We start from the raw sequence: 27,830 nt of genomic DNA on the forward strand, positions 1-27,830 counted from the left end.
CTCCATGTCTTTTCAGGGCTTGATAACTCATTTATTTTGTAGTGCTAATCAATATGGCACTAATTGTTTGGATGTACCATTATTAATTTATCCCTTCACCTGCGAAAGTGCATCTTAGCTGTTTCCAAGTTTTGACAGTTATGAATAAAGAAGACATGTGTGTGGACGTAAGTTTTCAGCTCGTTTAGATAAGTGCTAAGGAGGCTTATTGCGGGATCATGTGGTAAGAGTATGTTTGGTTTCATAAGAAGTCACTGAAATGTCTTCCAAAGCAGCTATACCATTTTGAATTGCCACCAGCAATGACTGATCATTCCCGTTGCTCTGCACCCACACCAGCGCATAGTGTTGGCAATGTTCCAAATTCCAGTTGTTCTAATTGCCATGTAGTGGTATCTCTTTGTTTTATTTTCTTTTAATTTTCCTGTCCTTGATGCAAATTCCCATATGATGTCATGCATACTTTCATAAGCTTGCTTGACGATCTGTACATCTTTGCTGCAATCTCTGTTCAGGCCTTTTGCTCAATTTTTTTTTTTCATCAAGCTGCTTATTTTTCTTATTGTTAAATTACTGTTTATAATTTGTAAGATTTATATGAAAATTTCTTTCTTCAAAATTTCTACCAAAAATTTTATCAATAAACTTCTCAGATACAGTTCTCAGAGATACCGATCAGTGGTTCTGAAGTCTAATTTTCAGTTTAAATATTTACAGTCTGTACTGATTATCATTTTTCTCTAAACGCACATTTTATTGCCTAACATTGTTTAAATAGCAGTCAAACCGAATAGAGCTTCTAATGATGGGCAGGCTGCACTCTGATATGCTGAAGAAAGTGAGACATTGAAAAAATGCGTAAATAGACCAATACAATGTCCTATGAAGCTTTGTTTAGTTTGCTTTTCTAAAATTAAATAAATAATAATATGGATTTAATTCTAAGAGTGAGATCCAAAAAGAGTTAATAAGATGAAGTATCATAGAAGTCCCCATTTCCCAGCTTTATTCCCTGCATTATAATCTCCCAAGAAATAATCAGAAAGAGAAAACTATGGTAATATGTGATACCTGTATTCAGTTACACTCCTGTATTTAGTCACAATCAAAGATTTATAAATGTTACTTGGCATAATTTTAACAAAGTAAAAAATATATAAATAAGAGAACTTTTTTCACAATTGGCCATTTCATATCCTCAGTCTAAGCCTTCTAGATTTCTAAATAATGTTCCTTCAGGGTAAGCCAGGCTTTCTTACCGTGACTCACTCTCTGGTACAACAGCTTGTTAGAGAATAAAAAAGGAAACACATACATTATGTTCAAGTTATGTCCAGCTCTGCAAATGGATAGGGCAGAAAATAGCAAATTTATTCCCTTTATATAAAACAAACAGCTTTTCCTCTACAGGAGGCATCTATTAAAGCAGGACTCTGCTCAACCACATTGAGCTTCATGCAACTCCAAATAAACCATGTATAGAGATTTCTAAAACAGTCCTGACTTCCGTGATATGAAATTTATTTAAGGAAGAAAAAAAATCAAATTATATAATTTAAAAATTGTTTATACTAACTGAAGTTCAGGAAATGCCTCAAATATTAAAACAGATTTTATTAGTTAACACATTCAAGGAAGAGTTTTCAAGATCCTATCATCCATCATGATTTGTATACTGTTACAAATTGATATCCATCAGTTTTTGTCTTTCTTTCCAGGTCACCTCAAATTAATACTGAAATGTTAATCAAAATGAAGGCAAATGTCTCTATCCAGTGAATAACACTGACGCTCAGCAGTTCTGGACTTCAGCGGTAATACCGCTCAAGCCAGCTCAGTGTTTCATGAACTACCTATACATCGAGTTGATTTATTCTGTAATCTTTTTAGAAGCAGATGTTTGCTCTGCCTGCCAATCAATGATTATTTTATTGGGTACTCAGTGTGCTTGGTGGGGTACGTGGTACTTGTCCTCATGGGGCTTATAACATGTGATTGGCTGTCTTGATTAATTTAACAGCTATCTAAAGTAAGAATGCTCCTTGACTATGTGCCAGTCCCTACACCAAGCAGTTCTTAATCCCCTTAATATTCCTACATGGTGGATGTTTTCATTGCCATTTTACAGATGGGGAAATAATAGAACAGAGCCCAAGTTCTCATAGTTCATAACACTGGAATCCAAGTCCAAAATGCCATGCTCCAAAAGCCAATATGATTAGTTTCACATACTTTCTTATATTGGCTTCCCTTAAATTTCCAAAAGAGGCTTCCTCTTCACCATTCCTTTTTTTCATGACATAAAATAGCTTTTTTGCATTTAAAGTTCTTTACATCAATGACAGTGGTCTTAGTATATTTTTAAGCCACAATACCTTTAGAGGAAACCAGGGGAAAATATGAAGATAATTATCAGCTAGTTAAAAATGCTCGCTTAATATGTAGACGAGAGAAATTTTTGTTTGGTGACTATGTTGAGAACCTTATTTTTCTAACAATGAAACTGCACTCTAGAGTGAATAAATGCCCATAACAATAACAACAGTGATAACATGAGTCGTTTACTCTACAAACAGCATTCCCAATGAAGAAATGTATTTGGATGATGTTCTGGTCTCAGAGAACGTATTTATGCAATTTATGCAAACAGAAATATTATACTTTGGTGTTGCAGTTTTAATCATATCTGTATGAAGGTTAAGAAGCTGAGAAGTGTGTCACAGCAATAAGCATTTTGTGGTAGTGCTCATTGTCTTTGGAGAGCCCTCTGGACCAAACATTACTCAGAGGGGCTTGTGCCTATATATGTGGCTGAAAGAGTTAGGTTATATCAGAGAAAATTACGCATTATCAAAGTGTATTGACTGAATACTACAATTTATTTCCTCCTTTTAAGAGTACTTATTTTACAAAGCAACCAATTTAGCCATTCAATAAATATTTGCTAAATGCATTATTTAATGGTTTGGCAAGCACTTTCGTAGCTCTTCCTATGTGCCAAGTATAGTTATAAATTCTTTACAAATACTAATCATTTATTCCTCTTAACAGCCTTTTAGTCCTATTTATTCCTCTTTCATCCTCATTGATGTTGTTCAGTAGCTCAGTCGTGTCTGACACTTTGTAAACCCCCGGACTACAGCACACCAGGCTTCCTTGTCCTTCACTGTCTCCCAGAGTTTGCTCAAGCTCATGTCCATTGAGTCGATGATGCCATCCAACCATCTTATCTTCTGTTGCCCCCTTCTCCTCCTGTTCTCAACGTTTCTCAGCATCAGAGTTTTTTCCAGTGAGTCAGGTCTTTATATCAGGTGACCAAAGTATTGAAGCTTCAGCTTTAGCATCAATCCTTCCAGTGAATATTCAGGGTTGATTTATTTATGATTGACTGGTTTAGGTATAATTATTAGTATAATAATTATATATATATATTATTTAGGTATACTTATTATCCATTACATAATTAACCAAACTAAGGCATAACAAAGCTAAAAAAGCTTAGCTTAGCCACTAACAAGTAGCAGAAATCTGGTGCTAAAATGTTTATATGCTACTCACTGTTTTATTATGTATCTTTCACTTTCTAAGTAAATTGTCTACGTTATTTAGCTTTGAAGAAGTAATTTCTGGTTATGGTATAATAAAAGAAAAAAGTTTCCAGGAATATGTTTTTTAAATAATTCACACAAAAAATAACATATCGAGTTATATATAAAATAAATGTATCCTTAGAAATGTATCAACCTAAAGGTCAGACCGAGTTGGAATGTGAGAAAATCTACATGGCCTTTCACCCCAGAAACACTACCATCTAGTCATGCTGGGAGAAAAATAATTTGAAGGTGAATTGTATTTTATTTTTTTTATTTGGAACTTCAAATGTGTGCATATCTACATGACTCCCACATCTCTACAATATGTACCACTGCAGGTTTCTGAAGACGGAAGTATTAGTTGGTTAAACTGTTTACAGAATTCTGCTTGTTCTTCATTTTCCTGATAGCAATGCAGACCGCACACTATAAAGAAGCCTTACAGAAGACGTTCTAGCCAACACTGTCTGCCATTTCTCACCTACCTTCTTATTGAATGCAGAGGTGTAGTCATTGAAAATTACAGATCCAGAGGAAGAAGGCATGGCTCAGGAGAATGGAGCGTGGTTTCCATATTGTGTGAGAAAACCATAAAAATAAAGTTTCAAGTTAGATGGGCCTTGTGAAAACTTTGGTCCTGCTTGGCTAAAACTCTATGTTTATTTTAAGGGTCTTGTATTTGAAAATATGTATTTATTTGTGTTATGAATTCAGCTAAAATTCTTGACTTTCACAGTATCTTTTCAGTTGTATCTGCCTACACAGATCACATGTAATTCGCGCACAAATCTGATTGGTTATCATTAGCCCATTCTTTTCAGAACTCCAAAATGTGTGGTTAATTTCCTCAGCACTAAAGAAGAGTCGGTTTCATGTTCCTTATAAGAATCTCCACAACATTCGAAATGGGAAATGACTACCTTCTCACCCAATATTACTGTCAAAAATTATATTGTGAGGGCTAGGTTTCTAAGATGAGGGTTTTAAATAATGTAGAGCACATGTGCACACCATAAACAAAAATAAATTTGAAGTATATGAATCGCATGTTAGTTTTGTTGTTGTTGTTGTTCTGTTTTCTTTTCTTTTTTTTTTTAAGGGAGAACAAGCAAATAAGCCACGTCTCAGTCGGAGAGAATGACATGTCTCCTATTTGCCGAAAACGAGCAGTCTGACTGATCATGTTTAACCAAATTATTCGTGTGTGAGGGCTGGCGTACTTTCTCTGTGGGAGTAGCAAGCTGGGTAAAAATGTGCCGTCAACAGGAAGGCTGGAGGTGGACATCCTCTGTGTGGCCGTTTTCTCGTCCACTGCTTGCTGACTGGGGAAGACAGTCAGATGCCTTTATAGTGCTTGTCACCTGCTTTCAGACCTTCCCTTGCTCTTTTCCTTCCCTCCCCTCATTTAAGAGTGACAGGGGACAGGCCACATGTTGACATACATGTGAAGCAAAAATGCATTCTTAAATACACCCTTTAAAGACATTCCAGTGGTAAGTGCAATCACATTGCAGTAAAAATCTCCTTTCTCAACAATTTCTAATTTATTTAATAGTAATTCTCTGTCTTCCACCTCTCCACCTCACCCCAGGAGTCCCGATTCTTTTCAAACTGGTTTGCCAGAGAGAGAGAGCTACTGCTGCTGCTGCTGCTGCTGCTGCTGCTAAGTCGCTTCAGTCGTGTCTGACTCTGTGCGACCCCATAGACGGCAGCCCACCAAGCTCCCCCGTCCCTGGGATTCTCCAGGCAAGAACACTGGAGTGGGTTGCCATTTCCTTCTCCAATGCATGAAAGTGAAAAGTGAAAGTGAAAATGAAGTCGTGTCTGACTCTTCGCGACCCCATGGACTACAGGCTACCAGGCTCCTCCGTCCATGGGATTTTCCAGGCAAGAGTACTGGAGTGGGGTGCCAATGCCTTCTCTGGAAAAAGAGAGAGGGAGATACTAAAACGCTGGGCTCAGAGACCAGCTGAGGAAGATGGTGGGGAATACTCAGCTGTGAAATCTCTGAAGGTTGTAACAGGAATCACATGAGCAAGTGACATCACTAGGCTCAGTCACTCACTGCCTTGGCAAAAATCTGTTCTCAATTTATGAGTTGCCTAGAAGCAAAAATAATATTTAAGCAAAATAGGATATAAAATCAGTATGCTAGTTGGTATCATGTTAAGCCAGTCATTTTATCATTGCAAACATCTAAAAACACTCATGTACATTAATGAGACATTGACATTTAGAGCAGGGAACAGGACATTGAGACATCAAAATAAATGAGGAGTTAGTGTCCCCATTACTTATGTGCTTTTAAGGGTCATGGCCTGGCTAACTCCTCATATACTGGTTCGTTGCATGCCTTGTACATGGTGGGAATAGGAGGTGGAGAGGAAAGCCTGAAATACTTTTGTAAAATTTTTCTTTACCACTATCTACAATGGAATCTCCCCTTCTTCCTCTTCTTTGTGTTTTTTTGGATCGTTATTGATTTCTTGGGCCAGTCTCATAGTTTCTCTATAGTGTTGAGCTACTAAGAATGGAGACTAGTTTAATTCAATACTCACATCTCAGGATTCCCAAGTGGCTCAGTGGTAAAGAATCCACCTGCCAATGCAGGACACACAACTTCGATCCCTGGTCTAGGAAGAGCCCCCAGGCCTCAGGGCAACTAATCCTGAACGCCGATAAATACTGAAGCCCACACATCCTAGAGCCCATGCTCCTCGACAATGGGTTGCTCCACAACCACAATGAGAAGCCCGTGGTACTGCAGCCGGAGAAAGCCCGTGTGCAGCGTGAAGACCCAGCACAGGCAACAGAGAAGCACGTCTCTCACCTTGCTTTTTGTATCTCATGTCAGCTCCGTCTTGGACGCCAAGAATGAATGTATTTAAGCAAGCTCTTGGGTGACACTCTATATGGCAGAGTTCCCCTCACCCCACCTATCCCTAGCTTCCTGTTTTTCTGTGCGATCACTCGTAGCATTTTGGTGATGTGGTCAGTCCAGCCATATGGCTGAGTTACCATATGGGTGGGTCAGTGGCTAAACTATCTTCTACTGTATCTGTTGGGTCACATAGAATACACAGACAGTTTTGACAGCACAAAATGTGAAAATACTGGAATTTTCACTGTGGCCCCCTCTCTGTGATCAGGCATCTCCTCCTAAGATCTCTGTTCCCTAGATCACTTTGCTGCAGAAAAAAAATAAAAAGTTTACTACCAAAAGGGATACCCCCTATGGGAAGGAGATAACACTTGCCAGCACCCTCCACGTCTGTGAAGTGGCCCTTTTGGTGTTGCCCTCAGTAGGTATGGGCTTCCCAGGTGGCTCATGCTGTAAAGAATCTACCTGCAGTGAGGGAGACTTGGCTTCAGTCCCTGGGCTGGGAAGATTCCCCTGGAGGAGGGCGTGGCCACACACTCCAGTACTCTTGCCTGGGGAATCCCCACGGACAGAGGAGCCTGGGTGCTGCAGTCCTTGGGGTCTCAAAGAGCTGGGCACGACTAAGCAACTAAGCATACATGCACACCGCCCTCACTAGACACGGCGATGCTTAGCTGTTGCCTGTAGGGGTCAGAGGGAAAGCCCTAGTATTCTCAGCTCAGTGCCTCTCAAATCTGAAACCCCGCCCCCCTATTATTTTCTCAAGCTTAAAAAGAAATATTGATGTATAGTTGATTTATAAGAGATTCCCTCTATTCTCAACCTTATCAGCTCTAGGAGGGCAAAGGATGGAGCGAAGGTTAGGGCACAGAGCCTTTGCTTACTAACCCCGAGGGAGATAGGGCATCTCCCTCTTTAGGATATGGACTGATATATGTCCTGGGCCTCCAGGTTTAGTCATCAGTTCCAGGATACGTAGAAAGGTATTTCCACCAATGATGTTATGCTAGCTCAGCATCACCTGATAGGACTGCTCCTACAAGGGGTATAATTTTCAATAATGGGAGTAACTAAAAGTATTGTCAGGCATTGTAAGCAAATCGTAAGCACTGTTTTCATTTTCAGTTGTTCTATAAATAGAAGATGAACAAATATGAGATTTTTTTCTCACTCTATCTCTCCTGTCACCCTCCTTAGTTCCTTGCTTTCCCAGGTATGCTCCAAGTCAAAAGGAAGAATAATCCACTTTGTCATCTATTTAGAGTATTTTCTATCCGCACTAAGTCCCTAGAACTGTTCAAACTTGAGGAAAGTCCACTTTATCTACATGACACAGAGTATTCCAGAAACACAAGGGGTGTTCATCAAATCCCCTGCTGTATAAATAATCAGAAGACTGGAGAGTCTGGGCTTACCCACTCACTTCAATGAAAATGATAAAAATAAAATAGTGAAAAGTAACAGTATAAAAAGAAGGAAAATAGAAATGTCCTTTCTTCCAAAGAGTTAAAAGCTTTGTAAAATTATGATGCTTATTATGAATTTTTAAAGATAAATACTATTCATTTTCATATTTCATGGATTTGAAATTTGACAAATTGATGCACACAGTGGCTGATTTCAATGCTCATAATCTCAGTGGTTAAGGAAGCTGAATCCAAGATGTGGGCTTTTGGAATTTCAGTCAAGAGAGGCTAGGCTACATGAGCTCTGGTTAAAATGCAGACTCTTGATATCCTGTGGTGTCCATTCCTGTTTCAGATCAGATTCCTTTATCCTAGAGAGACCTGGAATATTCAGGAACCTCAAATTGCACAGAAACAATTGAGAATGGCTTATTGTGATCATTCATATCATATTCAAACCTTATGAGGTTGGTGAGCTATGTTAAATAGCACTGCTGTGCCCTAGCCACTGAAATTATCTGCATGGATGGTTAGTTGGCTGTGTCACTCCAAACCTCAAATATGTATAATGCTGCTTTCATTCAAGTCATATGTGTTCAGAGCCTTTCAACATTACATAAAGTAACTGTGAGAGTGGAAGCTAGGCAGAAGTTTCACAGTCCACCCATTAGAGACCACGTTCAGGAATTCCTAACCTGATCATGCAGGTTTTTCCAAAGACAGCATCTTGGGCTTCCCCTGTCTTAACTGAGAGAAGTGATATTGGAATGAACGACATCTCAAAACATGAAGAAGTAAGTTCTGACAGGACACATATTTATCTTCTGCTAGGACTGTTTTGGAGAAGGAAATGGCAACCCACTCCAGTGTTCTTGCCTGGAGAATCCCAGGGACGGGGGAGCCTGGTGGGCTGCCGTCTATGGGGTCGCACAGAGTCGGACACGACTGAAGCGACTTAGCAGCACCAGCAGCAGCAGGACTGTTTGGAGGCTTTTCAAAAGTTGACTCCGTAAAGGAGCGGCGGAAATGTACCACATGTAGTAGCGCTGTAATGACCTCTGAACCAGGAAACAAATCACCCGTTAAAGGCTTAGAACCATGTATGTACACAAACATGTTCATACAGACACATCCTTGCATATGCAGAGACGTGATTTTTCTTCCTTTCTTTTTAGGACTGCAATATAGTTTGGCCAATACTTTAAAAACACTATTTCCTTTGCGTTTAAACTTTTTCCTTTCAAGACACCAAAAGCATAGTGCTATTGAGGGGGAATAAAATATACCACCTCTAATATGCCTTTATGGCCTTTTGATTATCTTAAGCTGGTTATATAAAAAAAAAAAATCAGCAGACATGGGAGAAGCTCTGAAAACTGAGTAGACATTACCCTTTTAAGAAGAAATTGAAATATTGTTGCTTTTCCCCCCCTGTATCTCAGGTTTCTAAACTTCTTGCCTTCCATCTCCATCTTAGTAAAAATAAACAGGTCCTACATTTCTGCAGTGACATCAGATGTCACACTGTGACAGGCAACTGGCTGCCACCTGACCAACAGAGCTGTATCCGTTTTTCGCTGTTAGTCCCAATGCTCCTGATAGACTGAAATCCTGGGGAAGAACCTGCTCTGCATTGATGAAGCCAGTGTTCCATCCAGAGCTGAACAAATTGTCTTTCATGCTGGTGCTGATGCCTTCAACTATCTCTGGAACTCGTCAAGGACGAGGAGGGTCAAGAAGAGCTTTCTCATTTTAAGGGACGTGACAAAACAGCAGAAAGTGTCCCATTTCAGCAAGTGGGCATGAAGCTTATTCCTGTCATCGGTGCAGTCGAATCAGATCTGTTCTCCAGTAGGCAAGTGTGTTAGCTTCATTCTCCTTTGTAACTCAGGAATTAGAGAGCCATCTACTGGTCTCATCTTCCCAGTGACTTTCCAGATGAGATTATCGTGAAGGATTGGCTCAGAGGCCATCCTTTTAAGCCAAGCAGAAAGTATTTATCTTTCTCATTATATTTAGGGAAATATTTGTATGCTTTCCTCTTCTGAGACTAAAGAATAGAAACAAAACTTATATTGGGAAAATGAGATGAAATAGAGTCTGCATCATATAAGAAAGATGAAATGATAATGTATAGTAAGTGATAGTCTTTCAGTCATGTCTGACTCTTTGCAACTCCATGCACTGTGACGTGCCAGGCTCCTCTTTCCATAGAACTCTCCAGGCAAGAATAATGGAGTGGGTTGCCGTTCCATTCAATTAAACAGTTAATGGAAGTAGTGGGGAACGTGCTGTACTTTTAGTATTCCTTTTCTAGAATATGTATAGGACACGATAACTTCTGCTAGATAACTTTTCTTCTAATTTGAAATTAATAAAAATGAAAATAGGACCCGGAATGGATGATATTTATACAATATTTTGGCATCAAAGTAAATGTTTAGGGCTTGAAGTTAGAACACCTGAATCCAAATGTTGCCTACTCCATCTTATCCTAAAAATTGGGATCAGCTCAACTAGCCTCAGTTGTTCTGTCTGATAATTGGGGAAGACAATACCTGCCACACAAATTATAAAAAGTTACATACATACAGGGCACGGAACACCGGAATTACGGAGTTTGGTAAAATACAAGAGCTGTCGGAATCGTAACACTGCAGGAAGAGCAATGGTCAAGTGCTTTGGGGCAGGTGTCATGAAGAAGACCTGAATAATAGGAAATGTGTCCAAAAGGGAAAGTGAGTTAGGTGGGCATTGCATAAAGGGCTTAAGTCATGGGCTCCCCAGGTGGTGCAGTTGACACAGAACCTCCCTGCCAATTCAGGAGACACAAGAGAAGAGGGTTCAATCCCTGGGTCTGGAAGATCCCCTGGAGAGGAAAACGGCAGTCCACTCCAGCATTCTTCCCTGGGAAGACCCGTGGAGAGAGGAGCATGCAGGACCGCAGTCCGTGGGGTTGGACACGACTGAGCGCCTGAGCGCGCACAATGGAAACACAAGACCCATCAACCTGAGGAGGAAAAATAGGTTGACATGGTTTCCCCATGGCTTGTAGTGATTCAGTTTATAATGAAGTTCTAGAAAGATGGGAAGAAGGATGGAATAATTTGAAATTTAATCTCTGGCTCGTCAAGCAGAGGTTTAAAAAAAATCAGCAAGGAAGAGAATAGAAAACTAAGTGTTAAATAAAATAAAGAAGAAAAAGATGATGGACGTAAAGGGTTCCAGAGAACATGAGGCGAAGAAGGGAGACTTCATAAAGTATGAGGGATAACTTTGAAAGACTCAAATTCGTTTGGAGAGTAGAAATAGAACGATAGCTAAAATCTTAGGGATTTCTAGAGGTTTTGTATAATCATTAGAACTGTATGGGGAGGGTATTCATAACAGATATAGGGTGCTCTTCAGTAGCTCCTGAGCAATGAAATAGACTCCTGGGAGAATACAGACCCTTCATTCGGTGTTCAGTTTTGTACATGAGAAATTTAGTACCCTTCTAGACAAAAGGTCCAAGTTTTCTGGGCCGCCTCTTTGCAAAGGGAATTCTAAAGTCTGCTTTTGTTTTAAACATTAAACAAAGATATGAATGAGCTTTCTTTGCATATCTTCATTCAGGAAAACTTACCATGTTTCTTCAAAATGTTATCTAAACAGTGCAAGAGGAGCAATGAAGGTCAGAGTGCTTCTGGGCACGTGTCATAAAGAGGGCCTGAAAAACGGGAAATGTGTCCAAAGGGGAAAGTGAGGCAGGGGGGTATTTTACAAAGTATTTAGATGCTGGAAAAGATTGGGGGCAAGAGGAAAAGAGGGCGACAGGATGAGATGGTTGGATGGCATCACTGACTCAATAGACATAAGTCTGAGCAAACTCTGGTTGCTAGTGAAGGACAGGGAAGCCTGGTGTGCTGCAGTTCATGGGGTCACAAAGGCTCGGACACGACTTAGTGACTGAACAACAATGACAAGTAACGTGAACACGAAAGCCTTGCATCATATTTTGCTTTTAAGAATTGCACGATGAGAGTAACAAAGATATTGTTGATTTTTGGACAATGAAAGTAAATTAATACTGTGCAATCTGAGTATTTTCCAAAGCCTCCAATTGCACTACCAATAGAAGAACGTATTTTCCCCTTCAATATTTCTAATTTTAAAACTCATTAAGGGCGATTTATATTAAGTGATAGAATTAATGGAAAATGCTTGGGAAGCTTTAATTCTAGAATTCTATTTTGTGGATAAGATATTTGACCATCTGCAGTCTCTCTATTTGTAGTACAGAATTTAGACTCCATTCTCTCTCACACATGCCATCTTTAAAGGCTGAACTCACAGGATACCTCCTTCCCAAAGTAAGTTAATTCCCAGTTCTGTTAACTGTCTAAAGGTGAACTTCATTATAAGTTCTGAAAGCACACCCTGCTTATTTAAGGGATCACTGCCTCCCACAATGAACTAAGCTCCTGTATGTATCTCTCTCACGCTGCTTCCATTCCTCTCTCACTGCATTGCAGAATATCTCTTCTGCACGTGAACCTTTATTTCTTCTTACAAGTGAAAATCACTTCTTCCCTCTGAAGCCTCAGTGGTCTTAATGGATTCCTCAGTTACAGTATCTATATTCCCCTTGTATTTTGATTAGTGTTGTCATTGTTAATTGATCCTAGTATAAAGGGTTGTTCAAAACAGAAGTCCTCCTCCGGGAGAAGTCAGTGGATTGACAGATGGCCTTTCCTCCAGGGCAAACCACAGATGCACACTCACATTTCTCAGCTCATATCAGCGATACACATGATACATATGTTACAGGGACATCCACTAGGAGTCCTGCTATGTGGATTAGGCCATTTATGTTAGAAATAGAATCACTGTACTCGATTAAAGGGTCTATGCAATGGTTGCCAAAGTTAGAAATCAAAACTACCAGGGAGCTTAAGAAAAGTGGAAACTTACCTAGGCTCTATATTAGACATTCTGGATTATATTTCCCTAGAATTCAGTCCTATATGTTGTATCTTTAATGCTTTTTAATTTGAAACCACAGGCTAGTCCAAAAACACTCAGCAAATTAACTATATCCTGAGATACATGCATAAGTGAATTTGAAGTATTTATATTTCTACTATGCAATCGAGGCAACCAAAATTCCTTACAAGGAATTAAGGCTTGAAATTAATTTTGTTTGCCTTCCTTTGCCTTATTTTGTATGTTTCTACCTCAAAGACCATTCAGAGTGGGATGTATTTTTGCAAGCAGAATTCTGGATACTCTGTTAGTATTCAGGACATCCTGGCATAATCTAAATTTGCCAATCTTACCCCAGTTGAGTTCAGTTCAGTCACTCAGTCTTGTCTGACTCTTTGTGAACCCATGGATTGCAGCATCCCAGGCTTCCCTAGCCATCACCAGCTCTCCAAGCATCCTTAAATTCATATTCATAGAGTTGGTGATGCCATCCAGCCATCTCATCCTCTGTCATCCCCTTCTTATCCCACCTTCAATCTTTCCCAGCATCAGGGTCTTTTCAATGAGTCAGTTCTTTGTATAAGGTGGCCAAAGTATTGAAGCTTCATTTTCAGTATCAGTCCTTCCAATGAATATTCAGGACTGATTTCCTTTAGGATGGACTGGTTTGATCTCCTTGCAATCCAAGGGACTCTCAAGAGTCTTCTCTAACACCACAGTTCAAAAGCATCAATTTTTCAGCACTCAGCTTTCTTTGTAGACCAACTCTCACATCCATACATGACTACTGGAAAAACCATAGCTTTGACTTAAGCCTTGACTTAAAGGTCCATAAATGGACCTTTGTTGGTAAAGTAATGTCTCTGCTTTTCATATGCTGTCTAGGTTGGTCATAGCTTTTCTTCCAAGGAGAAGATGTCTTAATTTAATTGCTGCAGTGATTTTTAGCCCAAGAAAGTAAAGTCTGTCACTGTTTCAATTGTTTCCCCATCTTTTTGTCATGAAGTAATGGTACTGGATACAATGATCTTAGTTAACTACCAGCTAATTAACACTATTTTTTACTATGGTTATGTTTGTCATCCTTTTGCAAATTTAATGATAGTTGCCTTTAACAGTTGGAGAAGTCCAGTTGGTTTCCTTCTCTTTGTCCATCCTCTCCTGATATCCTTGGCAAGCCATTCCCCAGTCCTGTTAACTCCACCGCAGGTAAATGCGCTTACTAACTGGACCAAGGTCTCTTACTATAAAACAAGCTCTTGAGCATATGTCTCTCTTCTATTTGTTTCTCAACTGCCCTGGAAAATGTCTCTAACATATAAAATTCACAGATACAAAGTTACTATGAGAAGCCTGAAAGTTTTGATTGCCATTACAGAGACTTGTCTTGAGATCATGGGAAAGTTGTTTAATGTCCCTTATCCTTATTCCAGGATTCCTAGATGTCTCAGTGGTTAAGAATCCACCTGCAATATAGGATAGACACATGGGTTAGATCCTGGGGTGGGGAAGATACTGTGAAGAAGGAAAGCCACTCCAGTATTCTTGCCTGGAGAATCCCATGGACAGAGGAACCTGGTGGGCTACAGTTCCTGGGATTGCAAAAGAGTTGGATATGACCTAGCAACTAAATAAGTACTTATTAAAGCAGAAAATGTAATTTGTTCAAAACTTTGTATTCCTATAAGGAAAGATATCTGTGCAGAATCAGGTAATTACAAAAGTTGAATGAGATGCCACTTTGAGATAAATTGATCAAAGCAAAACCCTCAAAGAAAAAGGACTAAGTATATGTGTAATGACTCAGACTTTTACCTCTGCCACTTGGCTAGTTTTAACTCTCACTTCTTCACTGTTGTTGATTACATGAATTGATCTCTTAACAGTAAGAGCTGTATTCTGAAGATCTCAGACAGTACCTGGTTACTGTCTGTTCCATAGCCATGGCACCATGCTGTGGGGATTTTTCTGACCACATGTGTGCCTCGGAAAATAACCTCAGTATGCGTCATTAAATGCTATCAGATTTGGTCAATATTTCACATGAGCAGTAAGTATGGCTCAGCTGAGTCACTCGATGAGTCCCTGAAGTTACGGATTCAGTTTATAACACCTCCTAGAACAAAGGCATAAAAATAAAGCACCACTTACATCTACGTTACATAATAAGTCTATGTATCTCAGTTCCCCTAGTGATTGAAGCTGTTGGGCCAGCTGCACAATAGAGTCTTACATTTCCATATACAAAGTATCCTAAAAATGCCCTTCATCCCAAGGTGGCGTGAAGTGAAGAGAGTCTCCTTCCCATTTAATCCAAGGTTTAAACAGATATTTATCCATTTGCCATTGTCATGAAATGTTAACTGCACATTCCTCTTTCAGTATAAAATATAAAAATATTTTTAAACATAAAGTAAATCTCTCAGGATTAAAGGGTAAACACTTTTTAGGGATGTGACCATTTATACAAGTGATGTTCAGTGGTCTGCAGAACAATTGGCAGGATATAAGTAAAGCAGAAGCTCAGATTCTGGAAGTCATAATTTTAATAACTGATGGTTTTTGGATGTGACTGAAGGAGTTTCTGTGGAAAATATAAAATACAGGTCAAGGAGACTAGAGGGAAGAACACACAGGGTGATTCCCAGAGTCTGTTACCTCCCTCTGGATCACTTAGGTGATCTTTATGGTGGTCTTACATTTAATATGAAAGGTATAGAGGAAAGATCTTCTGAGAAAACAATAATAGCATGATATTGATGATAATACCAATAGCATTTATTGATTGATAATTATATGCAAGCACAGTTCTATTACTCCATTGTCTTTATGATGTTTAAAAAAACAAATAAACATAATTTTTAAAACAATAAAAAAAAATCACACTAAGGATCTCAGAAATAAGGCAAAGGGACTTTAATCACTTTAGGTCGAAGTATCTAAAATGAAGAGAATCAAAGACTTTTGTCTATTTATCTCACCAAATAAAATCTTGACACTCAGTACGCCATATAAGACCCTTGGCATTATCTGGTTGTCTCTCCCACCTGTACCTTCTTAATTTTCTAATTTCTATAACACAGTTTTACTATTATGGATTTGATAGTAGTTCTTAGACTCACAGTGTGCAATCTGTTCCCAGTGTCCAATGGACTTTCTATTCCCCTTTTATTTACCTGCCAAGAACTCCTTTGTCCTTACTTCAAATACTGTGTTGGGTTTTGGTTTTCTCTGTGAAACCTTTTCCACAGATCAGGGAGGACAGCAAGGCCAGTGAGTCTTGACGCTAGAAAAACTTAGGATTAAACCATATCTTTTTTATTCCCCTTCTGACATCTTTTTATTATTATTTTCTTCTTTTAAGATTGAGATAAAACTGAGATATAATGTTGTGTAAATGTGAGGTTGTGTAAATTAACAGACGCTTACTCCTTGGAAGGAAAGTTATGGCCAACCTAGATAGCATATTCAAAAGCAGAGACATTACTTTGCCAACAAAGGTCTGTCTAGTCAAGGCTATGGTTTTTCCAGTGGTAATGTATGGATGTGAGAGTTGGACTGTGAAGACAGCTGAGTGCCGAAGAATTGATGCTTTTGGACTGTGGTGTTGGAGAAGACTCTTGAGAGTCCCTTGAACTGCAAGGAGATCCAACCAGTCCATTCTGAAGGAGATCGGTCCTGGGTGTTCTTTGGAAGGAATGATGCTGAAGCTGAAACTCCAGTACTTTGGCCACCTCATTTGAAGAGTTGACTCATTGGAATAGACTCTGATGCAGGGAGGGATTGGGGGCAGGAGGAGAAGGGGACGACCGAGGGTGAGATGGCTGGATGGCATCACTGACTCGATGGACGTGAGTCTGAGTGAACTCTGGGAGTTGGTGATGGACAGGGAGGCCTGGCGTGCTGCGATTCATGGGGTCTCAAACAGTCGGACATGACTGAACGACTGAACTGAACTGAACTGAAATTTGAGGTGCCCAATGTATTGATTTGGTGCATTTATATGTTGAAATATGATCACTACTGTAGCGTTAGCTAACACCTCCATCATGTCACGTAATTATCATTTTTTGGTGGTAAGGTCAATTAAGATCTAAACATTTTCCAAAGAAGACATACAGATGGCCAAAAGACACATGAAAAGATGCTCAGCATCATTAATTATTAGAGAAAGGTAAATCAAAACTACAATGAGCTATCACCTCATGCTGTTCAGAATGGCCATCATTAAAAATTCTACAAACATTTAATGCTGAGGATGATATGGAGAAAAGGGAACCCTCCTACATTGCTGGTAGGAATGTAAATTGGCACAGCCACTATGGAGAGCAATACAGAGCTTCCTTAGAAAACTAAAAATAGAACTACCATATGACCCAGTAATCCTGCTACTAGGAATATACCTAGAGAATAGCATAATTTAAAAAGACACATGCACCCCAATGTTCATTGCAGCTTTTTTGTTTGTAGAAAGATGCTGAACTTCAGATGTTAAAGGAAGGAAAATTTGATGTATATCTTATGCCAACATCATGTGGATATCACTCTAAAATATATCCTTATTAAACATTTTGATATTTGGTTTCTTGTGGATATTATATTAATTTTTAGTTTTATAAAATATTGCATCGAAATATTATCTTGGTTACTGAGTTTTCTAATATTCTTTTAATTGGTACGCTTTAGAGAAATGCCTTACCCGCTTCACCCTAGTCATGCAAGTTAAAAGTAGTCACCCTCTCCCTTTCCTTTTGTGCAAAATTATAACATTACAGATATTGCGCAATGATGTTTACATATCATTAAGCATTGTTTCTACGAATTTCATCTCCAGATAATGAAAATGGCATCATATATACAAACCTAAGATAGAGAATATTGTTTTCCCCATTCCACAGATGTGAACACTGATGTTTGAGGGTGATACGTAATTATCCAGCACCACGCACTAGGGAGTCTTGGGCCAGCGGTGTGAAGTCTAATCTCTCGAACCACAAATCCTCCACTTTAGACAGAATGGGCTTCCCAGGTGGCGCTAGCAGTAAAGAATCTGCCTGCCAACACAAGAGACCCGAAAGATGAGGGTTCAATCCCTGGGTCAGGAAGATCCCCTGGAGAAGGAAATGGCGACCTGCTCCACAGACTACTACAGTGAGCATATTTTTATCCTCTAGAAGTCCCTGAAGACAGGAGATGATCCAGGTTGACTGTTTCTGCAGGTGAAAAAGGTTGTGGACTCTTTTCCTGAATATGAAAGTTGAACTGATTTGAAGAATTGTGAAATTAGTTCTTACAGAGAAACTGAAAGGTCAGCTTCCCAGAAAGATTTTCCTTCTCCAAAGTTATGACTGCAGTTTTGAGCTCTTAGATCCCGTATTCCCTAGAATGGCTGCTGCCTCTTAGGTACTGAAGAGACATTTAACAGAAATCAATATCCACTTGTAACTGTCACTGAAAAGGGAAGGCAGATTCTTGTTTCCCAATATTTCAGAGGAACCTTCTCCTGCAAAATTATTAGGTCTGCAAAATTATTAGGTCTGTGTGACTTTCTGGTCAACCTGATTTCAAATAAAGTTATTTCAATAGACAGTGAAAGTCCTCCTAGCTCACAGACAAGAAAGACCTTAATTAAAATCAATAAAGAAAAAAAAAATCTGTAAAAACAATTAAGCGCTGAGGTTGACTCCTTTTAATTTGGGGTCTGAAGGTCTTCTTGGGAAATTACTGAATCATTGGGATGATTTAATTTGGCTTCCTCGAATTAACTTGTGGTGTACTAGATAGAAAGCGTCTCTCAGATATCATGTAACGCAGAATCTTGAGACACACTGCAAGAATGTTATAAATCTTAAAAGAAAAAAGAAAAAACATTTTAAAAGTCAGTTAAGTAGAGGAGCCAGCTGTCTTCTGGAACAGATTCTTTCAGTTGGCATATTTTATGAGCTGTTTGTTCCACAAAATGTTTAGAAATTCAAGTGTTAATAGAAATTTTATTATAAGAAGGGTCCATACTTCATAATTTTTCTAGAATTCAGAAGAAGTTTATTTCTGAAAAAAAAGTCTTATTTCTCTATTGAATGAAATAAGTCAGTGAGCAAAATAGATTAGGGGTTGCTAAGTGATTCAACTCTGTCCAAAACTTAATTATAAACAAAAATCAGACCTAAAGCTTTATGTTTCAATGATTAGAGAAATATAAGTTCTCTCTCTCTTTCTTTTAATGAACTAGAACCAAAAGAATGTGAGCCTGAATTCATCATGTGAGGAGAGGGAAAAAAAATGGAAAGAGGCCAAAACTTGATATCATTTGGACTCCTGGATCAAGTTCATTATGGAGCTTATACCTAAGCTTTTTTTTAATTGTTTTTTAATGTGCACCATTTTTTAAAGTCTTTATTGAACTTGTTACAATATCGCTTCTGTTTTGTGTTTCAGTTTCTTGGCCGAGAGGCATGTCGGATCTTAACCCCCAGATCAGAGGTCAAACCCTCAGCCCTGGTGCTGGAAGGTGCGGTCTCAACCACTGGACCACCAGGGAGGTCTCCTCCAGTTGAGCTTTTTAGCATCATCGCTCTTCTACATAATGCAGTTGGGATTGGTTTTCTCTTGTTTGTAAGCAGTAAAGTAAATATTTGTGAGGAACCTCATTTTCTCTCATGTGACTTTCAGGTAAGTGATAACATTTCATGAAAGAAACATAAACCTTCACTCAGGTTATATTAATGGGAAGCAGTTAATTCTCATTTTTTTGAGAAAGGTTTCTTTGTGAGCAATATTTTTTTTGGCTCCTAAAGATACTTGATCTATTTGGAGAGTTTTCTAATTTACCTCAAATTAACATATGAAGAAACACTGGATATTTTTTTCAAAAATCCAGCCTTTAAATTTTATGAGACTTTCTCTCTTCTGAATGTGTGGTTTAAGCAAATAAGGTGTCATAAAACAGGTTGTAATCTGTGATTTCATGATTTGTTAGATAGGACTGCTCTTCCTATGGTCAACTGATGGCAGTTACAGGCAGATGAGGAGTAAATAATGAAAGCCATGATTATAAAATGATTTTGGGATAGCCATGGTTGACTAATGGATGAAGAACAGAACACTGAAAAAAATTAGTTCAAATAATTTAAAATATCATTATCAAATCAATATGACCCAATTTCTTTAATTAATTTCTTAAACCTATGAACTGCTGTCAAGTAAGTTACTGTTGTACCACCATTAACATGGATTGTTTCTGCTAATTAAATCCATCCTCAAAATGTTTATTTAGAGAGTTAAAAAAAAAAGAGAGAGAGAAACAGACAAACTAATGATATCCAGTTGTGTGAATTTTCGCTGCTCTGGTTGAGTCAGTCTCAGGCAGACCTAAGTATTTACGGAACCCACGTCCAGATACTTGGTTAATGATGAACTTGCTCTGCAATTGTTTAACTCCCTTTGGCTTTTCTTTCCCCATCTGTAATGGGTGACACATCCCCCACTGAGTCACTTTTGACTTTAAATTATGAAACAGTGCCAAAGCTCTTTGCAAAAATAAAGTGTTCTGTATGTGATTCATATTCAAAATAATGATGTTAACCTCTACAGGGTCTCCTAAAAATAATTATGCTTATAGACTCCACATCAGTACAGCTGGCTTGGATTCCATTTTTAAACCTACATTAAGTTAGATGCATGTGATCAAGTAAACCAGCTTAAAAGCAACAGACAAACTATAGAAGAGATGGGGTATATAGTTATGATGAGAACAAGAAGAAAGAGTCAGAATGTGTTTTTTGGTAATTTGTATACATGAACACAGGTAATTTCCCAAAGCAGGGACACAACTCCTTGTTAAAGAGAGAGAGAGAGAGAGTTGGTAAAACCAGATGGGTTAATGTCCTTTGGAAAAACAGTGCTAATAGTTTCCATTTGAGGGTATTGTCTGTACCAGAAATTAGCTAAACTATGTACAGGCATTTTCTCAATTATTTCATATAACAACTTTAGGAGCTGTATTATATTATTAAGTTCCACATTTTACCAAAACAGAAATGGAACCATTAAGATGTTAACTAGTTTTACCAGGATTACAAGTCTGTGACAAAGTAGATATTTATACCAAGCTTGGCAAGTTTCTATATAGTACAACATATAAGCACCATATCCCCCATTTACGAGGCCATGTTTACGTAAAAGGAGCATTCTGATCATGCTTGAGAAGAGCAACATAATGTCCAACCTTATTTTTAAATTTGAAGTAGTTCACAGACTAAAGTTTTACTTTTATTTTCTTCTTTTATTCCTTATCTTATCAATTCTTATTATGATCAAGAGAAGAAATGACCATCAGAATCAGGCAAAGGATTTTTTTTTTCCCCACAAAACCTAATTACATGAAGATGTGGCTGAAGATTGCAACAGGGTTCCAAGGAAGCCCCAGGATGGTTCATGGATACTGATTGTATCAGTCAGAACTTCCAATTGTCAGTGACAGAACCCCAATGTAATAAGATAAAGCAATGTGAAAGTTTGGACACTTATTTGATGACATAACTGATAATTCCAAGACTAGATATAGTTTCAGGCACAGCTAGAATACAAAATTGAAACGACCGCAAAGTCTTTCACCGTCTTCCCGAGCACACACCCACCCGTTTTCAGTTTGGCTTACTTTATGTAGGTCTCATTCTTTTGATGAGACAACCAGGACCCTCAGGATCACAGATCTAACAGGTGCAGCAGAATTAAGTTCATCTTTCTTGCTTGTGGTTGTGGGTCAGTTTCAGGTAAGGAGTATAACTGACTTGCTTGGAGCACACGTCCAAACTACGGACCAATCAATTCCACCAGCAGGTGTAATCTGGGGAGGTACACACCCACAAACATCTGTCCCCCATTGTAACCTTCTAATCTTGAATGGGAGGAAAGGATACAGAGAAGTACAGTTCAGTTCAGTTCAGTCGCTCACTCGTGTCCGACTCTTTGCAAAACCATGAACTGCAGCATGCCAGGCCTCCCTGTCCATCACCAACTCCCAAAGTTTACCCAAACCCATGTCCATTTTGTCAGTGATGCCATCTAACCATCTCATTCTCTGTCGTTCCCTTCTCCTCCTGCCCTCAATTTTTCCCACATCAGGGTCTTTTCAAATGAGTCACAAATATTCAGTAGAGAAACTGTTGTTTACCTATGTGCCATATATAATATCTGGAGAAGGAAATGGCAACCCACTCCAGTGTTCTTGCCTGGAGAATCCCAGGGACCGGGGAGCCTGATGGGCTGCCGTCTGTGGGGTCACGCAGAGTCGGACACAACTGAAGCAACTTAACAGCAGCAGCAGAATATATAATACCTTATTTTGCCCCACAAAATTCCAGTGGAATAGTGCTTTTATCCTCATTTTAGAAAAATTGAGGTTCAGGGATTATAAACATTTGGCCCATTTTAGCATATGTCATCGCCAACACGTGTACATGCTCTGAGCCACAATATATTAAGCCTCTAGGAAAGACTGACGTTGCTTACCTATCAAAGATGCAAATATTTTTATTCCTCTGTGCCAAAGCTGTGAAAATATAACAAGCCATACTGAATACCCAGAAATTGGGAAAAATCCTCCTTTTCTTTTAAATATGACCTAGATTTTCCAAAACTTTCTGAAGAGCCAGGCTTATCTGTAAGGAGAGGGAAACTGGATCTACCTAGGGCTTTCCAAACTATGATGGAAATCTATTTGTTGCTTCATTATCACCTAGGGGAAGCTTATACTGTTAAATCTCTTTCTCATTAAAAGTCATTTAGTTGCTCATTATCTATGATGAATAGAAAGACTACAAAATTTTCTTAAAATACATTTCTGTATTTTAATACATTTATGTATATAAGCTAAAATTCATCTTGAGTGTATACTTAGACCTGAACTTGGCAAGTCAAAGGTTACGTGAATATTCAAATCTATTAAGAAAATGCCACTTTGACCAACAATGGTGTGGCATAGCTTTTTGACCCTGCTTCTTAACTTTTTCCAATCAAATAATTGTCGAATGGCTTATCACTATGTCCTTAATGTGCATTTTCCTGGATAGGAGTGAGACTGATATTTCTTCTTACAGTTATTAAATACACATTCAAGCCTACTACTGTTCACCTCTTCTGTATTGATATGTGATAATCCTTTGTTGATTAAATTTGCTGCAATTATTTTCTTCTGGTTTTTAGGTTATCTTTCCACAATTTTAATGGTATCTTTTGATGAACTGTTGATTTAATTTTAATATAGTTTTTGTAGATATGGCCCAGACTTTGTGTTTGTTTAAGAGATTTTTACTTATCTGGAGATGAGAAAGATATTCATCTATTATTTTTATAAGTTTCATAATTTTCTTTAGGTATTTCAATGCTTAATACATCTGTAATTGGTTTTGTGCCTAATGTTAGCTAGAGATTTGATTTTCAATATAAGCATAATAAATGTTTTATCTAGATTTGTTGAACAAAACATTTTTCCTCAGTAATTTGCTATGCTATTTCTTTATGTATATATTCTTATTATGAGTCTGTCTCTGAGTTCTCTATTTTATTCAGTTGGTCAATTTTTTTTCTCTTCATAAATACCACATCATTTTGATTACTGGTACTTTGTCATAAGTTTTTGCAGCTGCCCCTCCTAAATCAGGGAGAAGGCAATGGCACCCCACTTCAGTACTCTTGCCTGGAAAATCCCATGGGTGGAGGAGCCTGGTAGGCTGCAGTCTGCGGGGTCGCTAAGAGTCGGACACAACTGAGCAACTTCACTTTCACTTTTCACTTTCATGCACTGGAGAAGGAAATGGCAACCCACTCCAGTGTCCTTGCCTGGAGAATCCCAGGGATGGCGGAGCCTGGTGGGCTGCCGTCTATGGGGTCGCACAGAGTGGGACACGACTGAAGCGACTTAGCAGCAGCAGCAGCAGCTCCTAAATCAGCTTTTTCAAAAATATTTTGGATCTTCTTCCCAATTTGCAAGTCTGTACACATTTTCTAAAACAGCATTTTGCTGTGAAATATAACACACTTACAGAAGAGTGTATAAAATATAAATGAGCAGTTGAATAAAATATTATAATGGTAATACTAAGAAAAGGAACATGGCCTTCTCCCCAGAGGTCTCCCAATTGCCTCTTCTCAATCACTATCTCCTATTCCCTGAATGTAAACAATCCTACTTTCATTGATAATCACTTACCTGTTATGCTTTCATATTTTATCATTTCAGGATACACATCTTAGCAATGCAGTTTAATTTTTGATTGCTTTTAAATATTGTATTAGTGGAGATAGATAGCATTTTCTGTCTTGCTTCTTTTGAGTAACATTATGTTTTGAAAAATTAATCCATGTTGTTACATGCCAGTATTGTTTATTCATTTTTATTTCTATGTAGTATTCCATTGCATGAATATATGCCACACAACTAATTTGTTTTACAGGAATGTGAGTTGTTTCTAGTTTGAAACAATTAAGAATAACATCTCAATGGATTATTGCAAATATCTTCCTGGAAATACATACACACATTTCTCTAGAGTATAGGACTGAAATTTATGGGTCATAAGGAATACATAACGTAAAATGTAATAGATAAATGCTGAACTGAGGAGGTCAATTTGAATATCTGTAAGAACTATATGAAAGTTCTTGCTGCTGCACACTTTTACCAATATCTGATAGTCAACTTTTTGTTTTGTTTTTGTTAATATTTTGCTATTCTAGTGGATGAGTAGTGGTAGATCATGATGGTCACTAATAATGCTGAGTTAATTTCCATATGATTATATGATTATTGGTCACATATCATTTCTATAGTTAATGCCCATTTTTCCCTCAGTTCAGTTCAGTCACTCAGTCATGTCTGACTCTTTGCAACCCCATGAATTGCAACACACCAGGCCTCCCTGTCCATCACCAACTCCCGGAGTTCACTCAGAATTACGTCCATCCAGTCAGTGATGCCATCAAGCCATATCATCCTCTGTCGTTGCTCTTTACTTTATTAGCTTAGAATTATTTTGTTTTAAATTCCTGTCTCTTGGTTAAATTTATAGTAAATCTCTTCTTCCACTGTAAGTTTTCTCTTTTTTTAAACTTTTTTTAAACTCATTGGAAAAGACCCTGATGCTAGGAGGGATTGGGGGCAGGAGGAGAAGGGGACGACAGAGGATGAGATGGCTGGATGGCACCACTGACTCGATGGACTTGAGTCTGAGTGAACTCCGGGAGTTGGTGATGGACAGGGAGGCCTGGCGTGCTGCGATTCATGGGGTTACAAAGAGTCGGACACGACTGAGCGACTGAACTGAACTGAACTGAAAGGTGGTCACTTGCTCTCATTGTCCACTGCCCTTCCTTTTTTCACACAAACAGGAACTCTAAATACATAGTCAAATTCATTAATTTTTTTCTCTTGTGGTTGGTATATTTCTGTACTATTTCATAATCTTTCTCTATCTCAAACCACGAGATCATTTTGTATTATAATCTAAAGTTGTATATAGTTTTATACTATGCATTTGATGTTCTTTTTTGTAATTGCATCTGTAGTCCATATGAGACTGACTTGGGTGATAAGGTGCAAAGTAGTGGTCAATATTTTTTATCCTCCCTGACCCTGGATAACAGTTTTTTCCCAGATGTTAACTAAAACAAGTGCTTTCTCACTTACTCTGAAACACCATCTTTCCCTCAAATTAAGTGTCGAGTTGCTGCGGCTCTCTTTGTATTTGTGTCTTTTGTTTATGTGCATGTATTTGCCTTTGCTCCAATAATCTCCTAGTTGAATTACAATAACAATACAGATGTCATAGTTCCTCTTCCCGTATTCTTCTTCTAGAGAGTTTCAGCTATTAGTTGTCTGCCTTTCCATATGATATTTTAAATCACTTATCAGTTTTACACATGCACACATACACCTGCACATGCGCGAGTGTTAAGTCACTTCAGTTGTGTCCAACACTTTGAGACCCTATGGACTGTAGCCTGCCAGGCTCCTCTGCTTTGGGATTCTCCAGGCAAGAATTCTGGACTGGGTTACCATTTCCTCCTCCAGAGGATCTTCCCAACCCAAGGATCGAACCCACGTCTCTTACACCTCCTGCACTGGTAGACAGGTTCTTTTACCATTAGTGCCAACTGGGAAGCCCAGGTTGTTTCGATTACAACAGTAGTATAACTATGAACAAACTGGGGGACTATGACACTCTATGTTGTTTATTCTTCTTGCTCATGAATATGGTGCTTATGCTTTATTATTCCCAGGATTTTTAAGAGTCTCCTAGGTAGTGATCCTAGAGTCACTTTATAATGATTTAATTTTATATCAAAATAGCTCAAAGAGTTATCTCTAGACTTTCTTTTTATTTGAAAAGTCATTGTAAATGATACTTTTTCAAATTCTATGTTTGGTTACTGTTTTGTCACTTTTTAGAATAACAAATTTGTATTCATAGTTTGAATGGATTTGTTGAATGGACCATTCATAGTTGGACATGAACTTGGGAGATAGTGGAGGCCAAGGAAGTCTGGCATGCTGCAGTCCATGGGGCTGCAGAGTCAGATTCGACTCAGCAGCTGAACTACAACAGCAGCATTCAATAAATTCTTTATTGATTTTGATTAATATTATATTAAGTCATTATAGCAAAGGGGTGCAAACAGGTATCTTTTTGATGTCAAGACTTGCTATCTATGAACATGAGTTATGCTCTTTCTTCATTAGTTCATTCAAATGAGTTTGTATATAATTTTATAATTTTTACAAGCAACTGACAGAGTTCATACAGCTTTTGTCTAAAACTTTTATACTTTTGTATATATATATATATATATATATATAATCCCTGTGTACATATATATGTAAATATATTTGTAAATGCTGAAATTGATCTCTCTTTACAAATTGAATTCTTCATTTTTTTGGACAGAGTGTTGATATATAATTGACTTCTATATGTTAAACTCATACCATACACATTTATAGATTTATAGTATAGATATAGAGAAAGATATAGATACGTACACAAAATATCCTTGCATTTCTAAGATAGATCAAATGTGTTTTTTTTTTTCTTTTATTAAGTTTGGACTGCCTGTATTTTTAGACTGTATTTTTAGACTTTGTGCCTTAATCTTAAATGTGAACAAATAAAATCTTAAAGTTGTCCTTCTTATATTATTCCTCATTGGATTGGGCATTAAGATATGCTATTCACATGTAATGAACAGGAAAATTTTCTCTTCTCAAAGAATTTTTGTGTTTATTTTTTCAAATTCATTTATTAATTCATCTATGCTGGATGGGATAATTTTTGAAATAACTACTCAAATTTCCGAGCTTACTTGTGATTTCCATTTCTTCTTCAGTTGGTCTCAGTAGGATATAAGTATTCCAAATTGTATTTCAGAAAACTTAAGAGAATTCTCTCTTGTTTCTAAAAAATTTGTTTTATCTTTATGATAGCCTCTTTTTATTCATAATACTAAGTGGGTTTTTTTGGTCTTATTTTTTCCTCAATTGTTTCAGAGTTTTGTCTATTTTACTAAGCATTTGGGCTTCCTGGGTAGCTCAAATGGTAAATAATCTGCCTGCAGTGCAAGAGACCTAGGTTTGATCCCTAGGTCAAGAAAATCCCCTGGAGAAACGCATGGCAACCCATTGCAATATTCTTGCTTGGAGAATTCCATGGACAGAGGAGCCTGGCAGGAGTGGCAAAGAGTCGGACACCACTAACACACACAGGCTTTTTTTTTTCCCCCTTTCCCCCACTTTGGTCTTTTTTTAAAATTTTATTTTATTTTTAGTTTTTGTTTGCCCTAAAGCTTTGTGCTAGAGCTTTGTCTATTTTATTAAGTATTTCCAAAATCCAAATTTTTGATTATGGATTCTTTGTTTCTTAATTGATTTAGCTTGTATTTTCTTTGTACCAGTTATTCTGTTGTTACTTTTCTGTATTTTAAACTGAGAAA

The sequence above is a fragment of the Budorcas taxicolor genome, chromosome 10 (genome assembly GCF_023091745.1).
Source record: "Budorcas taxicolor isolate Tak-1 chromosome 10, Takin1.1, whole genome shotgun sequence".
Taxonomy (NCBI): domain Eukaryota; kingdom Metazoa; phylum Chordata; class Mammalia; order Artiodactyla; family Bovidae; genus Budorcas; species Budorcas taxicolor.